Below are 14,785 nucleotides of genomic sequence, written 5' to 3'. Positions count from 1 at the left end.
CTTATAAAGGCAGGTGACTGAGAAAGTACTGGCGGTTTCCGACTGATAGAATACAGTAGCTAGGAATCCGAGCGTGGCTTTTTGGGAGTGTACCGACGCCCGTGATTTTTGTGTGCACAAAAAAACGTAAGTATGTAGTGAAAGCAATGCTGTTGTTGTCCCTGAAGTAGTGTCGCATTCTTCGTATTTCATATGAAGAACTGACGCATTGGCATATCGACGCACACTCACACACACACACGGACAACATGCGCATTTGTGACATGATCAAATTATATTTACTCATAAAGATATAAGTCAGTAAAATTCCACATCCATTGTGGGATGGCGATGCCCAAATTTCCCGACATGGGTTTTATTTCTCCACTTTCACAATCGCTAGAACTTTTTTTTCCCATTTCGCCGAATTCAACTACCACAGAAGTGAGTGACTCTCTCGATGGTGTAAACAGTACGCTTTACTCTCCGCGTTTGGGCTCGTAAAGACTGCACTCCTTGAAGCAGTGGTACCCTAATACACAACGATGGGCCGAATTTCTGAAGTACCCTTCCCGACAAAAACATCCGGCTAAGCAGTCACGTGTGCAGCGTCGAGGCCATCCTCTGTAGAGGTACGAGCATTTCCACTCGGCGCATCTGCTGCTCTCGCACTGGCTGTATACCTCGTACTTCGAGCGGCAGCCTGCATGCCAGAAAGACCAGGTTAGGAGTTTCTAACCACACCATTTCTTCCGAATTGCACGATGGAAAAAAGCTTTTAGGTCCTTGCGCAAGGTCAGTATCTTAACGCAGCGAGATGGTTCAGAAAGATTAACAAACCTTGGACTATTTAGGAAGAGAGCTGCAGCCTTTCGTTTACATTTCCGAAGCAGCCGGATAATCCTGACGCACGGAATAAAACTTCCCTCGTAGATTTCATTCCAAATTTCTCTTATGGTGCTGCTTTCAAGCAGTTTCTTTACGCGTATATGCATACTTCTTCGGCAGCATCACTTAGGTATCCTTCACCAGAAATCTCGCAATAACGCCTCTGGTGGCGTCGTAATTGTATGAAGAGCATGACAGACGACGCAGTCTCAATGATGGCGCAGGCGGTGCTAACTTGTAATTCCAAATTGTACTGACCTGGCTAAATGTTGAGTTCGCTGTTAAAATAGTGTGCTACCTCCACATCCACTTCTTCGCGCCATATGAAAAAAAAAAATAACTACCACAAATGCTAAACGATGCCCCCGAGAAATTGAGACCCCTTCTCCACTAGATTGCAGACAAGAGTATAGTGCGCGATAAGACTGGGACACGTCTCTTTGTCCACGTTTCGTTCTGCTACCTAAATCAGCGTATGGCCCTCGAATTACCCAATACTATATGCGACCACAGATTGCATTTCCTTAGACTTTCAAAGATCCTTCTTTTCGCAGCTTTGCCATGTGCGCAACAAACCTGCTTGAAGGGACATTATAAGGACAAACACCAAATAAGTTTGCGCTAACAAAGTATGGCTTCAAAGCCGGTTTTCGCTCATCCCTTTGCAACACTTCGCAATCATTTGGGAAAATGAAGTCAAAGTTTCATTCTATTAATATTTTGCTTCGGAATCCCCGCCGCCAATGCGTCAGTGTTACGTTCCAAATTTTCAAATCCTTGACATGTTTTTGGGCCTTTGTGACAAAGCTAGATTACGGTTTTCACTCTTTAACACAACGACCGCCTTTGCCGATTAGGAAGATTAACTATGCCCGAACAGACGCCACGAAACTGCAAGGAGGCACCTCCAGGAGTCTATTTTTTTTTTTTTTTGTCTCTTCGGGCTTACGGAAGCCTCCTTTTAGGAGAACAGCCCACTTTTTCGATACTGCGATAGGATAATTTATTATTAGAGTTGGAATTATTTCTTCTTCTTTAGTGTTCCTTTAACGAGGAATCATTTAATGCGGAGTTATATATCTCTACAGCTGGTGCTTGAAGTACTAACTGACCCATTTTAAGCAATTTACTCTGTCACTAAATGGAAACTCCGCTTGATACGGTCGGTTAAATTTGGCTCTCTTTTAAGTGCAGTAAATTTTATTCAAATCAGTTCAGCGGTGATTTAGTGAGGTTACTTATGGATTTCATGAACATTTTAATAGTTTCCCTATTCTAATACTAGCAAAGGTATAAATGCCATATTTAAACATCTCACTAAAAAGATTACAGTTGTCCTTGAGGTAAATCTGCCTGGTAAGCAATAACACGAACTGGCGACGTCACCGAAGAGGCGTTCTTCTCATCTACGCATACGATCGCGCCTTCTTGGCTGTGAACGTGTCCTATTTTTTTTTTTTTTCATTATTAATAAATCTATGTAAGGAGACGTTGGTGCCTCGCAGAAGCGCCAGCTACTACTCTGCTTCGACTTGCGATGCCAATTCGACTTACGTGTGAATTAAATCGGTGCGTTGAAAACAAGGAAAAGCACAGCGCCCAACACATCAAGCGCGCGTTTGTGCAGCGCTCGTGAATGCATTGGAGTCGCCTAGCTACGATAGGCCGACGGTGCCACGCGAATTATAAGTATGGGTTGTCACATAAGCTGGTCTCTGTGGAATTTGTACAAAGTTCTTGGCAAGCGTACACAAGGTTATAAAAGTAACGGTAGAGCCCAGACTTACAACTGAATTTATCGGAAAACGAAAAGGAGTGAAACATTATAAGCAGCCTGACTGCCGCGTTGTTTTCGGTGTTGTAACGATACATCAGTACTAGCTCGCGCAGGAAGCCGGTTTAATAATGGTGCCATTTGGTGGTGCTTCTCATTGTGCAATCAAAATTCACAGTTCCCTGTTGTTAGCGGCACCATCGTGTACCACGCATATCTTATGTAGCAGTCACCGAGATGCATTGCTGCATCACTAACTATCGCTCACAACCGTGCCTGTCTCTGGTAAATAGAACAATCTGAAACTGGTGTTGGCCTGCCACAAAAATAAGTATCCGCTTCCATTCAACCAAAAAATTTGAAGGACGCCTAACTTTGGTTACCACGCCTATTCAAATCGATCACCGGTGATCGATGCTTTATATCACCGATCTCGACATGTTGACGCCATTTATTATCCCCTTAGGGCTATCCAGTAGCTAGTGCAGGCACTGAACTTTTCGAATCGATTTAAATTTTCGCGCTCCGGTGAAGTTGTGATTTTCGAGGGTCCTTTTTTAATGTGCGTAAGTTGTAGCGAATAGAGGCGTGGACGTCACCTTCGAGAAAAAAGCCTGCCTCTCACGATTACGCTGCACCAGCATCAAAGTTTTGTAAATAAATGACACCCAGCAAGTCACGAATTAAATTATATCACCGGCTCGACCGTGCTACACTGCTGCGCGGTGATAATTAATCGAAAATGACGCCAGCTCTTCACTAGAGCGCTTCGGTTTGGAGCCAGAGTCGTTTTATTCCGCCAAAGTGCATTTCTGAAGGTCTGCCGCATGGCCAACATGCGGACCTTGCATCTTCAACCAGTTTACAGGAGTTTCGGTTTCTTTTCCCTCCTAAAATCCAGGCGAGAGAGGCTGCCGGTGTCAATGCGCAATTATCGAATGTCGCTCCCATGGCGTCGTACCGTGCGGCTGCGTCGACAGAAAAGCGTCGTGCTCGAAACAGTGCCGCACCCACACCTAAATTTAATTATGAGGACTCGAGTTATGATTCCGAAGATGACGGCGACGCAGATTCAAGTTTTAACGGTGATAATTTTTGAGTCAGCATGGGATATTCGCACCTGTTCACCAGCTAGTTTCCTTTACGGCCACGAGTGGTCTCCTCCCTTGTGCGCGCTTATCTGCTGATCTTTTTGCATGACCTGAGAGCTCTACTGATTATCTTCAGGGTGCATACTTCGCTTGTTTATGATGTGCTGCCAGCGGCATCAAGGAAACTTCCGTTCACGCCAAGACGGCCGCCTGTAGCACATCTGGCCCAGCACTACGGATCAGCGCAAGACAGTTTACAATGGCGCTGGATTTCTTTCTACACTTCTTCTCTGCAGAAGTGATACAGACAATCTGCAAAACTGCAAACAGATATGCTTGGATACATAATCATGTAGTTACCACGCTACGCTGAGAGCGATTGGTCCTGGTAGAGGTGCATGACTCTAGACGAACTGGTGAAGTACGTTCCTTGTACTTCTCATCGGGCCATCCTCAGAACATTCCGAAAAGGCGGAACTCCGAAATGCGTTACGAGGACCGCAAAGTTTAACAAAAAGCCAGACGTTTTGTGGGACAAGTCGGGAGCGTACCTACGCTTCACAAGATTCAGGAACTGCTTCACCGCATGGAATGAGCGATGAACTGCTCTTAGTTTCTTTTTTGTATTTGCATAACGGCGGTGTACTGAAAAGTTGTTTTTCAGACACTATTCCTGGGTTATTTATCTTTTAAATGTATGTTCTGAATTTCCTTTGATATTATTGTTCTTGTAGATGTCGTTTTTTATTGTTGTTTTTATCAACTGCCAGAAAAACGGCGATTTATAGAATTTTAATACATTATCTAATAGATTTGTTTCTTTGGCATCGTATATTCTTTGAAAGAGCATTTCATTATAAAATATGCTATGCTACAATGTGTGTTGGAATATTATTTGTAGTGGTAAATTATTTTTTTACGAGACCCACAAAAAGCGCCCACTTTTTCGCAGTAAACGAAGAGTTAAGCTTCGCCTTTAAGAGTGGAACGCGGTAGCATTCAAAGATCGCTGACTGCTTCTCACGTTTCGAGGCAACTGGAGCGTATGTATCCGCAATGTTCAGCTGGAAACGTTTACCGCTAACATAATGCATGAAGGCGAGCTTTGTGGTGGAGCCACGGCCTCTTGCGTGGGCTGCGATGCGGCGGAGGCGAGCGCCAGCTGGAGTTAATATAAGGAACCGGGCGCGCTGCTCCGTGGCCTCCACGAAACCCCCCCGCAGGGGCCTCTGTGTGAGCAGGCCTTTCGTGTGTTGCGACACCACGTACCCAAGCACACGAGGGTTGGCCCCTCCCGCCTTCTCCTTTCCTCTTTCTTCATCTTTATCTCCCCACACCCCTTCCCCGTGCAGTGCTGTTGAGGTATCCTCCTGTGAGAGACAGTTACGGCACTACACTTATCTCTTCTGTTCTCTTTATAATCACTTCAAACAGAAGGAACCCACCGCGCCAGCGGGCGGAAAATGGCGGACGCCGCGGCTGGTGTGTCAACGCTGCGGCCAGTTTGTCGGTATGAAGGGGTTTCTTGGAGTTTTCGCGTAGCAGAATTATGTTTTCTCGTATAGTCAAATTACAGTACGAGAGCTACCGTATCTGTAGGTTGTGTGCAAGTCGTAGTTTACGATTTTTCTACGTATTTTAGCGTGAGAAACTGAATTAGTTCAGTCAATTCCTTGCCTCGCATGGAAGGTCTGGGTATGAGCGCTTCGAAAATTCGGTGGGACGCCGAATTTTCTGCGACGCGGCCTCCTTAATGTCATCGCGTTAAAATGGCTAACCACTACTAGAAGATGCCACCACGCTATAGTCAAGTGGGGTTGAGTTGCGCTGTCTATTACGTAGATTGAGCTGGATTTTTTTTTTACATTTCTGATTGTATCATTGATTTCGCATTTCCTTTAGCACTCCCCTGATACTGCGTGTTTTTCAATGTAGTGAGAGAACAATGAGCCTTGTGACATGTGACAGAACAGGCGCCTTTATAGGGTATTCATCAGTGATTCAGCTTCATGAACCGAATGGCTTTTTGGAAGGGCTGTTATCAGCACTTATACTGCTTGTTACAGGACGTCCAAAGCGTAAACAGACGATCACTCGTAAAAGGAATACCTGTGCCGATGGCATAACGATAACTAAACCCAGGGTTTTAGAGCAAGACATGCGCCAGGTATTTGTTCCTATATGCCAAGAAAATAATTGTGGGTTTGTGCAGGCAGAAAAGAACAAGCAAATAAAGATGACATCCTGAAATGTCCATAATTTCCAATACATAGTATGCACGTGACGTCACATCCGCTGCTGTCGTCTGCTTCCGCTACCTTCCGCCATTTGGCGAACCTTATTAACAGGCGCGCGCATAGGCCCATAGGTTCCCCAACATGGCGCCGCCGTAAACCGGAAGTCGCGGAATGACGTACGTGCATACTATGTATGCGGAAAATATTAGCCAGCTCGCGGCATTTCATGAATATATATACACGTCTAAAAAATAAGACGTCCTGTATTATTTTGCAATGCAGTAGTAGTTGCTCGTGTCCTGAGGTGATTTTTTCTCGGTTTCAGGAAATGGTGGTTGAGAACCGGGGATGTTTACAATTATGCGACGCTCCATCTTAATCTCCACAGAGAAGTGATCGTTTTGCAAAAAAAAAAAAAAAAACGTTCATTACGTACGGTTTTCCGGAAGTTGATTTGTTAGCGAGGCGTGTTCATCAATACTGTTAGATGTTGTGGCGTCAGTACCAGCTTCAAGTCCTTCTACAATCACTTGCTCTCTACTAAAAAAGAGTAACAGAAGAGTGAGCACAGCTGTTACTTCTCGCATCTTGCTCCGAACTAAAAGAAATTCGCAGCTGTATACCGTTTTCGTTACACCGTTCATTGGATATATGAGCTATTCAGACCATGTGCACGGGAAAAACCTATTTCTGTCGAATGTTTTTTTCACCTCCTTTTTTTTCCAAATCGGCAGAAGCTATTGTGCCTCAATGCCTTCCTAGAATAGTGCCTCGGGATCTCTGGGTGTTTTCGGTCTTCTACCATCTTTCTGAAATCGCAAAACATCGCTTTCGCAACTGACCCTTGTTTTGCGCTTAGCGAGTGTCACCAGCCATGGCGACGTCCTGACCAAAAATGAGTTTTCACATTGGGCATTGAAAGCTGAACAACAAGCAGAAAAATGGCGTACGGCCTTATTTTCCATATATATATATATATATATATATATATATATATATATATATATATATATATATATATAGTACAGAACCGTTCGCAAAACAAGGGATGTCCTCGAATGGAACTGGGTCCGTTTCAGCATACTAACGCTGTTCCGTACCTAGCACTGCATGCAATTCATGTTCACACAATTAAAACCGCGTGCAGCACAAACGAAAAGACTAGGTGAGCCGACACGCACTGCGCTGTCGCAGACAAGAGTTACAGCGCCGTCTGTGTCATCTCGCCTAGTACTCGCCCTTGGCGCTGTACGTGGTTTTAGTTATGAATAACCAGCTAGCCTCCACATTCACCATATTTACACAATATGGAACAAAACGAACTAAATCCAACTATCTCAATATTCTTACCTTTCGTTTGACTAGCGACTTTAACTGTCTGATGAGCAAACTTGTAGGTGGTAAGAAACGACCGGGTTTTTCGTTTGTAACTTGCAAATGAGCATAACTGCACAACTATGTATTCTATATGGAACTCTGAAACGCGTGTATATTTTTCATCATTAGTCATGTCGATGTTCACAACTACGATATCATGAAAGATGCACAGGGCTTACTAGAGTCAACATTTCCATGTTTATTTGCCTAACGTCTGTAAGGCTATATATAGAAATTCATAGGGGCTCTAAAACGTTCTGTGTTTTTGCCTGCAGCTGACTACTGACCACAAATGTATAACACAAATACATGCGCACGCCTTGAATACATCAGTACTTTTGTTATATTTCATTATGTGAGTAGACCCATTAGCATGGTCAAAAACTCACTCCACCATGTTCGTCCCGACGTGTAGGGTAGCAAACTGGACTGAGTCTGGTTAACCTCCCTGCGTTTCCTTCCTCCCTTCTCTTTCTCTCTCTCTGTACAGAACACTGAATAGTCTATACCTTTTCCGACTTTGACTTGGTCAATATATAAAAATGCGTCACCAAACAACCTCTCCACAGGTTCCAAAGGCCGGTATTTCTAATCTTTCAGTTGGTGAATAGGACTTATATTCACTGGGATATTTTGGCATTCTTTATCGTCTTGGTCTGTATCCGTAATTAAAAGCCCTTGCGTCCTTCGAATTGTCTTAACATTTAGCATTTTTCACTTGTTCGACGAATCCATTTGCATACTAAGGAAGGACACATAGGTTCAATTCGTCTGTGTATTTATGTACAAATTTGCTTTCTTTCCGCCTTTGCGAATTCAAGGGACCTGTACGGTATTGCTAATAAACATAAGCTTTGGCCATTTTCGAAGATGGTAATGTTGTCATGACTGATTCTTGGTTCGTGGCTTGGAGTCATGCGTCACGTAGAGAGTCGCTTGCTTTGTCGCCGGAGTGCCTCAAACTTTGTGGCAAGCCTACGCTAACGGGGCGTCGCACTAAGCTAGCCAAGACGTTCCGCGCCGTCATCCATCTCTACCGCCGACAATGGCTTGTTGGTAACGAGGTGAGGTCGCCAGGTTGCAGTGCAGCAACGAGATTATTACCACATTTGCAGCGGGCATTACAGCACACACCTCCGCGGTTATGCGAACACACTACGTGTTAGAGCACCAAGCACCCTCAAACACACAAAATGGCTGTTTAAGTAACACTCGTGTTCCCCAGATCCGTACGCTAGGAATATAGGTGACGTCATAATCGCCCCACTAGGTGGCTTGAATACGCCGCAACACACCGCCTCCGGTGAGAGGAGATCCTTAGAAAGCACGCGCACCGTCGCTGATAAAATAATGCAAAGGGGGAAGTGAGGGCACTAGTTGTATTTTCACAGTGGTGATAGCGCGAGAGGTGAACGACACAAGCTCGCTAGAAGGAACATCGCTACCCGAACTTCCCAATCACTACTTGAGTCGTCCGTAGTATGGTGGGCCTGAAGCACAACACTTTGCTTCGATGGTTAGCAGACTCATGGACGCGGCAGGCACGTTCGGCTTGTGCTCAACGAGCACAAATCACTCTATTCGCTGGAATTCATTAGAGTCCCGGGAAACGCCTCGTCATCTCGTCCTAATTACGAACATTGTTAACTCACATCTGAATGACACAGGGGCCTCGTTAGACGAGCGTCACAATGATGTCGTGGGAGAGTCCCTTGAGAAGACGCTCCTGAGTGCTTCACAATGCTGACGCACCCTCCAGTTGAAATGCTGCAGTTCTCAGCACATGATTCCTCATGCTGACTCAGTGGAATGCTCTTTGTGTAAATACATCAATGACACGGGCATACGGTCATACCATCTCCTCCACGGCCCCACCGAATCTCGACTAGCCAATGCTATCAGCCACTTGGCAGGGAGACATTGGTTGGCGATCACGATCATTAGTGGGCTTCCCGATGCCAGCTGCAAGCTCGAGGCACTTACGACAGAAAGATTGATCCCGGCTCCTTTGTGTCGGTAATTCTAACTTCAGCTTTCGCCGGAGGCAAGATTTCTATTTTTTTTTCATTTGCCTTTAATTTATCATTTTCTACACTTCAGTTCGAAACAACACATAACGTTCCTTGTGTTTCCTTGGCTTCATCATATATTGCCTTCTTATGGTTGATAAGCGGTAATTGGGCCCCTTGGTTCCTTTTTTATTTTTTTATTTGACTTATTTGATAAATACTGCCAGCCTTCAGAGAAGGTCGTGGGCAGCTTATGGATAATGGCATAGCAAGGATCTCAAATCCAGCAAGCTCTATGCCTCCAAATAGCATACGAGGCCTCATAAGTCAGCTGCCTGCTCATAAAGATGGCTTGCTAGGTTGAGCCAATGGTCTAAAGGGTGTTCCAGATCCGCCATGATGGCACTACCACACTACCAGGGTTACAGGCATAAATACTAAAACTGTGTACGCTCAAACAACCGCTGATGTAGCACAATCGCACGCGTAGTGTGAACGTTGTGGGTTCGGCTCCCACCGGCGGCAAGTTGCTTTATCTTCCAGTTTCGTTTCATTTATTTCATTTTATTTCATTTATTATCACCTTGAAGGCCCGAGCGCATTACACAAGGGGTGGCAATACAAACACGCGTCAGAGTGGTTACCTACAAAACAACAACAAACGAAACATTGCTGATTTTGTATGACTTTGAACAATCAAAGAAAAATTAGGAATTTTGAGGAGTAACACGGCAATACATTCGCGAGAAAAAAAACTAGGTGGAAGGGTTGACATGGGTAGACTATTTCGAGTGGTTTATGATGCGTTCATGAACTATGCACACTGGGAAAAGAAGGCATTAAAAGTGATTTGTTAGGTATTCACGAATTTTTTTGCGCTCAGTACAGGTAATGAAGTTGTCAGGGAGGGCATTCCAATAAACGATTGCATCAGGAAAGAAGGAAGTGGTCATGGCAGATGAGCGGCCGGGTAAACGTGCTATGGCAGAGCTGTGACTTATGCGAGAGGAAGTTCGCAACGGTGGTTTGAGAAGGTGGTGCCTTGAGCGGTTGGCTCGGTTTTGAACGGATTCCAATGATGCGGCTAGGTATTGTTGAGATGAATGCCAGACAACGGAAGCAAATTCTAGTTGTGGACCGACAAATGTCCCGTACGCCAGCTTCTTTACTTCTGGGGATGCCTTTTTAAAATGTATTTGTAGATAACCGAGTGAGTGCGCATCTTTGCGACGTATTGTTTCGATGTGTGTTATCTAAGAGAGTGATGACGTCAAAATAAGACCCAAGTACTTCTAGGATGATGTTTACAGAGCCAATGCGATAAGGGGACCAAAAGGGAGTGCGCTTTCGGGTAAAAGACATCGATTTGTATTTGGATAAGTTGAGAGGCATGTGTCATTTTTCGCATCATGATGAGATGGCATCGACGTCACGCTGCAGGCAAAGAACATCGTCAGAGGATTTAACAGTGTTGTTAACTACGCAGTCGTCTACGAAAATTCGTAGCTTACAATGTATTCTAGTAGGCAAGTCGTTCACATAGATTAGAAATAATAAGGGGGGCAGACAGGTTCCCTGAGGGACGCCTGAAGTCACATCGGTAACAGGTGAGCGGTGATTGTTTGTGGAAGTGTATTGTGTGCGCCCGGATAGGAATTGTTCAATTCATCTGAGTAAGTATTTGCCGATTCCAACTCCAGATAGTTTTTGCAGTAAGAGCTTGTGAGGCACGTTGTCAAAAGCTTTTGATTAATCTAAGAAAACGGCGTCGATCTGCAGGTTCCTGTTCATAATAAGCAGAATGTCGTGGGTGAATTCAGCGAGTTGGGAATCACACGATAAGTGCTTTCGGAAACCATGTTGAAATGGGCAGAAAAATTAGTTGCTTCCAGGAGTTTCATTAGGCTTAAGGCTACGACGTGTTCTAATAATTTAGAGGGGATACTGTAAGGGAGATTGGGCGGTAATTGGCAAGGTTCGCGTGGTTAACTGTTTCAATATGGGCAAGATATTAGCTTTTTTTCTAGTCACTAGTTTCTAGCGATTCTTTGAATAGTACGTAGAGTATTTGTGCTTATACATGAGAGCTGTTCTTCAGAAGTTTACTACTTATACCATCACAGCCAGCGGAAGATGATGATTTAAGACTATTGATTACGTTAAATATGCCCTCCACGTAAATGTCTAGGTCTGTCATATCTTGCACTGAAGCAGCAAGTGCGGGCAGATCAGATACCTGAATGGGAGCAGTAAATACGGAAGAAAAGTAGTTGTTTAGGGCGGTTGCGCATTCATCATTAGGAATAGGTTCACCATCGAGGTCAACGAGTTCGATAGTGTTAGATCTGTCTTTCATGAAGAGCATGCGCCAAAATTTATTTGGATTTGATCGGAGAATGGAGATTAAATCATGGCTGTCAAATTTAACTTTGGCTTGACTGACCTCCTGAATATACAGTTTTACGCAAGCGGGATACCTTTCCCACGCTGCAGTGTTATTGCTTTGATTTTCTTTCATGTAGAGATGTTTTTTACCTTTAAGAAGAGATTTTACACGTTTAGTGAGCCAAGGGTTGTGATAATATGAATTTGCGACCATAGTGGGTATGTACTTATCTTTTAGGTTTAACATTATCTTTCTGAATACCTCCCAGCTGGAGTTGACTGAGCGTGACGAGAAAGTGGTCTGAAAGTTCTGCCAAAATGACTCTAGTCTACTGGTTATAGCCTCATTGTCACCTCTCCTTTTGTCAGAGATTAGTTTTTAGGTAGATGATTTCTTACTCAGTGGGAGACGAATGACAACGTGCAGGAGACAATGATCGCTGAAACCAGGTATCCTGGTAATGGCAGAAATGTCTTCCGGGTGACTTGTAAGAAGTAAGTAGAGTATGTTATCGCCTCTGGTGAGACATGCTATCACCTACTGGAGGTTGAAATCTTCTGTTACTTCAAGAAATTGTTTCGCTTAGGCAGAAAAGGTCCCTGTTGACACAGACACCATTGATACAGACAGTTTCCCTTTAACTATCGCTTTTTACACTTCAGTTACATTACAGTTACAATTACAATTACAAATTACTTCCCGTACATTTTCCTTGGTTTCTATATCTCTCGGATATTACTGTTTGATAAACCAAAATCATACACTCGTTTCCCCTTCTTGTGAACCTAGAACCAGAGTCATTATAACTGGTGATAACGATGGGGTAGACCTGATCGACCTTAGGACGTGGCCTATGAGGTCTATCAACAAAAAAAAATTCAGGCATCCGCAGATGTAACTCATGGACGGTGCGAAGAAGTCGCAGGTACGGTTTCGACGGTGGCCGAAAGAGAAGGTAATGCCTGTGATCCTAGCATGCAGCATGTTCGTAAGTAATCTCAGATCCACAGTCTGTGGCGTAGTGGCTGGATGGCACAGCGACGTGTTGCTGTGCCATTAAGATGCTGGATATGCAGCTCGGTGAGCAGCGGCAAATTTGGCACAATCATCCAAACGTGTCGCGAAGGCAGCGTTTGCGGACGAAGTTCAAAGTGATAACCACTCGTCCGGCAAGAATGTCAGTGAAAAGTTGAACTGAATAGCAGGAAAATCTGCTGAAGCACTATCTAAAAGGGAAATGGCACTTTTTAACAACTCCCACATATGATATGTCCGTTCCTCAAAGGAAGTCAGCGGCCTATCTCTCAAACGTGAACAGCTTTCCACCAGAAGTAGTAACAATGAGAACAATCATTTATTCGCAAATCATTATGCATGTCCGGGAAATATAGCGATCGAGGTCAATGATATGCGGGATGCCGGTCAGCAGGTGCTGCTAGCGAACTGAAACAAGGATTTGAAGTGCCTCTGTATTTTCAACTCAGCTTTTCGCTGTTTTATCAACTTATTCAGCCCCCCATAGAAGCCTTGAAAGCGTTCTTGAATTTTGAGGTAGTTATTTATGTGTAGGTTCCCCAAACATTCTGCTGTTCCTTACAAAATGAAATTGCGCGAGTTTGCCGTCTGAAACGGATGAATCCCTAACCTGACGCACAGCGCTTCTGATGGCATCGTTACACCACATAACTAATAGTTCTCTTAGTTCGAAGCTTGAGGACGTGAAAAACAGTGCCACTCGCTGTTTGCGGACGTGCAAATTTTATTCCAGGCTATTTCACCCGCCGGCTTGCGTATCGTAGAGGTAGTCGCTTTTCTTGCATTGCCAATTAAGAACGCATTCGCCTCGCTTGTCTCGGTATAAACGGAAACGACAGACGCACTCATATTTGCAGTCGCTGACGCACCCTTTTGGCGGGACCCACAGGTCTTGGCATTTATTCTCGCCGCAAACTCCGACTGTGCATCTCTTTGACTTCTCCAACTTTTTGCAACCTGAAAAGTAAGATACGGTTGCATCATGCGGGAAGAAACATTAACACTTAAATTTATTCTTCTTGAATCGTTACGTGACAATATAACATGTTATTATTTACAGTATACTTCAAAGCACATGCAAAAAACACGTAACAAGCACGACGGTCCGCAGTCGAAAAAAAAAAATATTTTCCTGATAAGCAGCACCTGTTCCAGTGTCGGAGTTCAAAGTTCGTCCTGAGAAGGACGTCCCAGGCAGCATTCGTTGCAATCTAGCTCAATATGCATTAGCTTGAAGAAGCTGATGTCCTTGTCGTGCAGCCGTATTATGTCGTTTGCTAAAGGGTATCAACACGTTTTTGCAGATGGGGATATACCCCAACCCATTTTTGTTACTCTATCTATCCAGACACGTACGCTAGCAATCCCTGCCCTCAGTGCAGCGATTCAGCTAACTCAATTAGGACACACGCTCTGGCGATGTCCATCGTTAGGAGGCACAGATCAAGCTCACCAGTCAAGGTGGACGACCTCACAGCGAAACCCCGACTACGGGGACAAAATCTGGCCCGTCCCGAGAGCCCACGATGCGGCGACCAGGCTCGGCCTGCCCGTCCATTGCAAAGTGGCAGCATCCCGCTGCGCGATAATCGCGTATCTCAGGACTCTCAATAAAGTTTTTCTATTCGTCCATCTATCAAGACATTTTTTAAATAGGGTATCTGGCAAGTGTTACTCAGTGACGGTGTTCGAGTAACACAGATCGTATATCAGGTATTTGAGGTCGCTGATAAAACTTTCACCACCGCATAAAAGCAGGCCAGAATCAATTGTTTTTTTTTTTTCGGTTCTTCCTATCGCCCGCTGCTTTCGAATGAAAACTGACTGCTGAAACTTCTTTCATGAACAGTTGCGAGCAGGTGGCTCTTTAAATGTAGACTACGAAAACTGCAAAAAGAGACCATCAGAGCGCGAGGAGCGCGCGGGACGAAAGAACAAGAAGTGAAGAATTTGAGCTTTTGTGGTACACTGTAACTGGCCATTTCTCCCATGTTGCTTTTTTCTTGACT

At 44.5% G+C, this 14,785-nt stretch overlaps 1 long non-coding RNA gene across 1 annotated transcript; it reads right to left on the bottom strand.

Annotated features, from left to right (window-relative positions):
• Positions 1-251: 251 nt before the first annotated feature.
• On the bottom strand, positions 252-6,794 carry LOC129383357 (uncharacterized). The gene is made up of 2 exons (XR_008611223.2): positions 6,406-6,794; positions 252-682 (listed from the first exon to the last, which is right to left on the bottom strand). It is a non-coding gene; the product is annotated as an uncharacterized lncRNA (long non-coding RNA).
• Between the last annotated feature and the right edge of the window lie 7,991 nt (positions 6,795-14,785).

Source organism: Dermacentor andersoni, chromosome 8 (genome assembly GCF_023375885.2).
Source record: "Dermacentor andersoni chromosome 8, qqDerAnde1_hic_scaffold, whole genome shotgun sequence".
NCBI lineage: Eukaryota > Metazoa > Arthropoda > Arachnida > Ixodida > Ixodidae > Dermacentor > Dermacentor andersoni.
The sequence above is the reverse complement of the archived record's forward strand: the minus strand, read 5'-3'. Positions and strand labels throughout refer to the sequence as shown.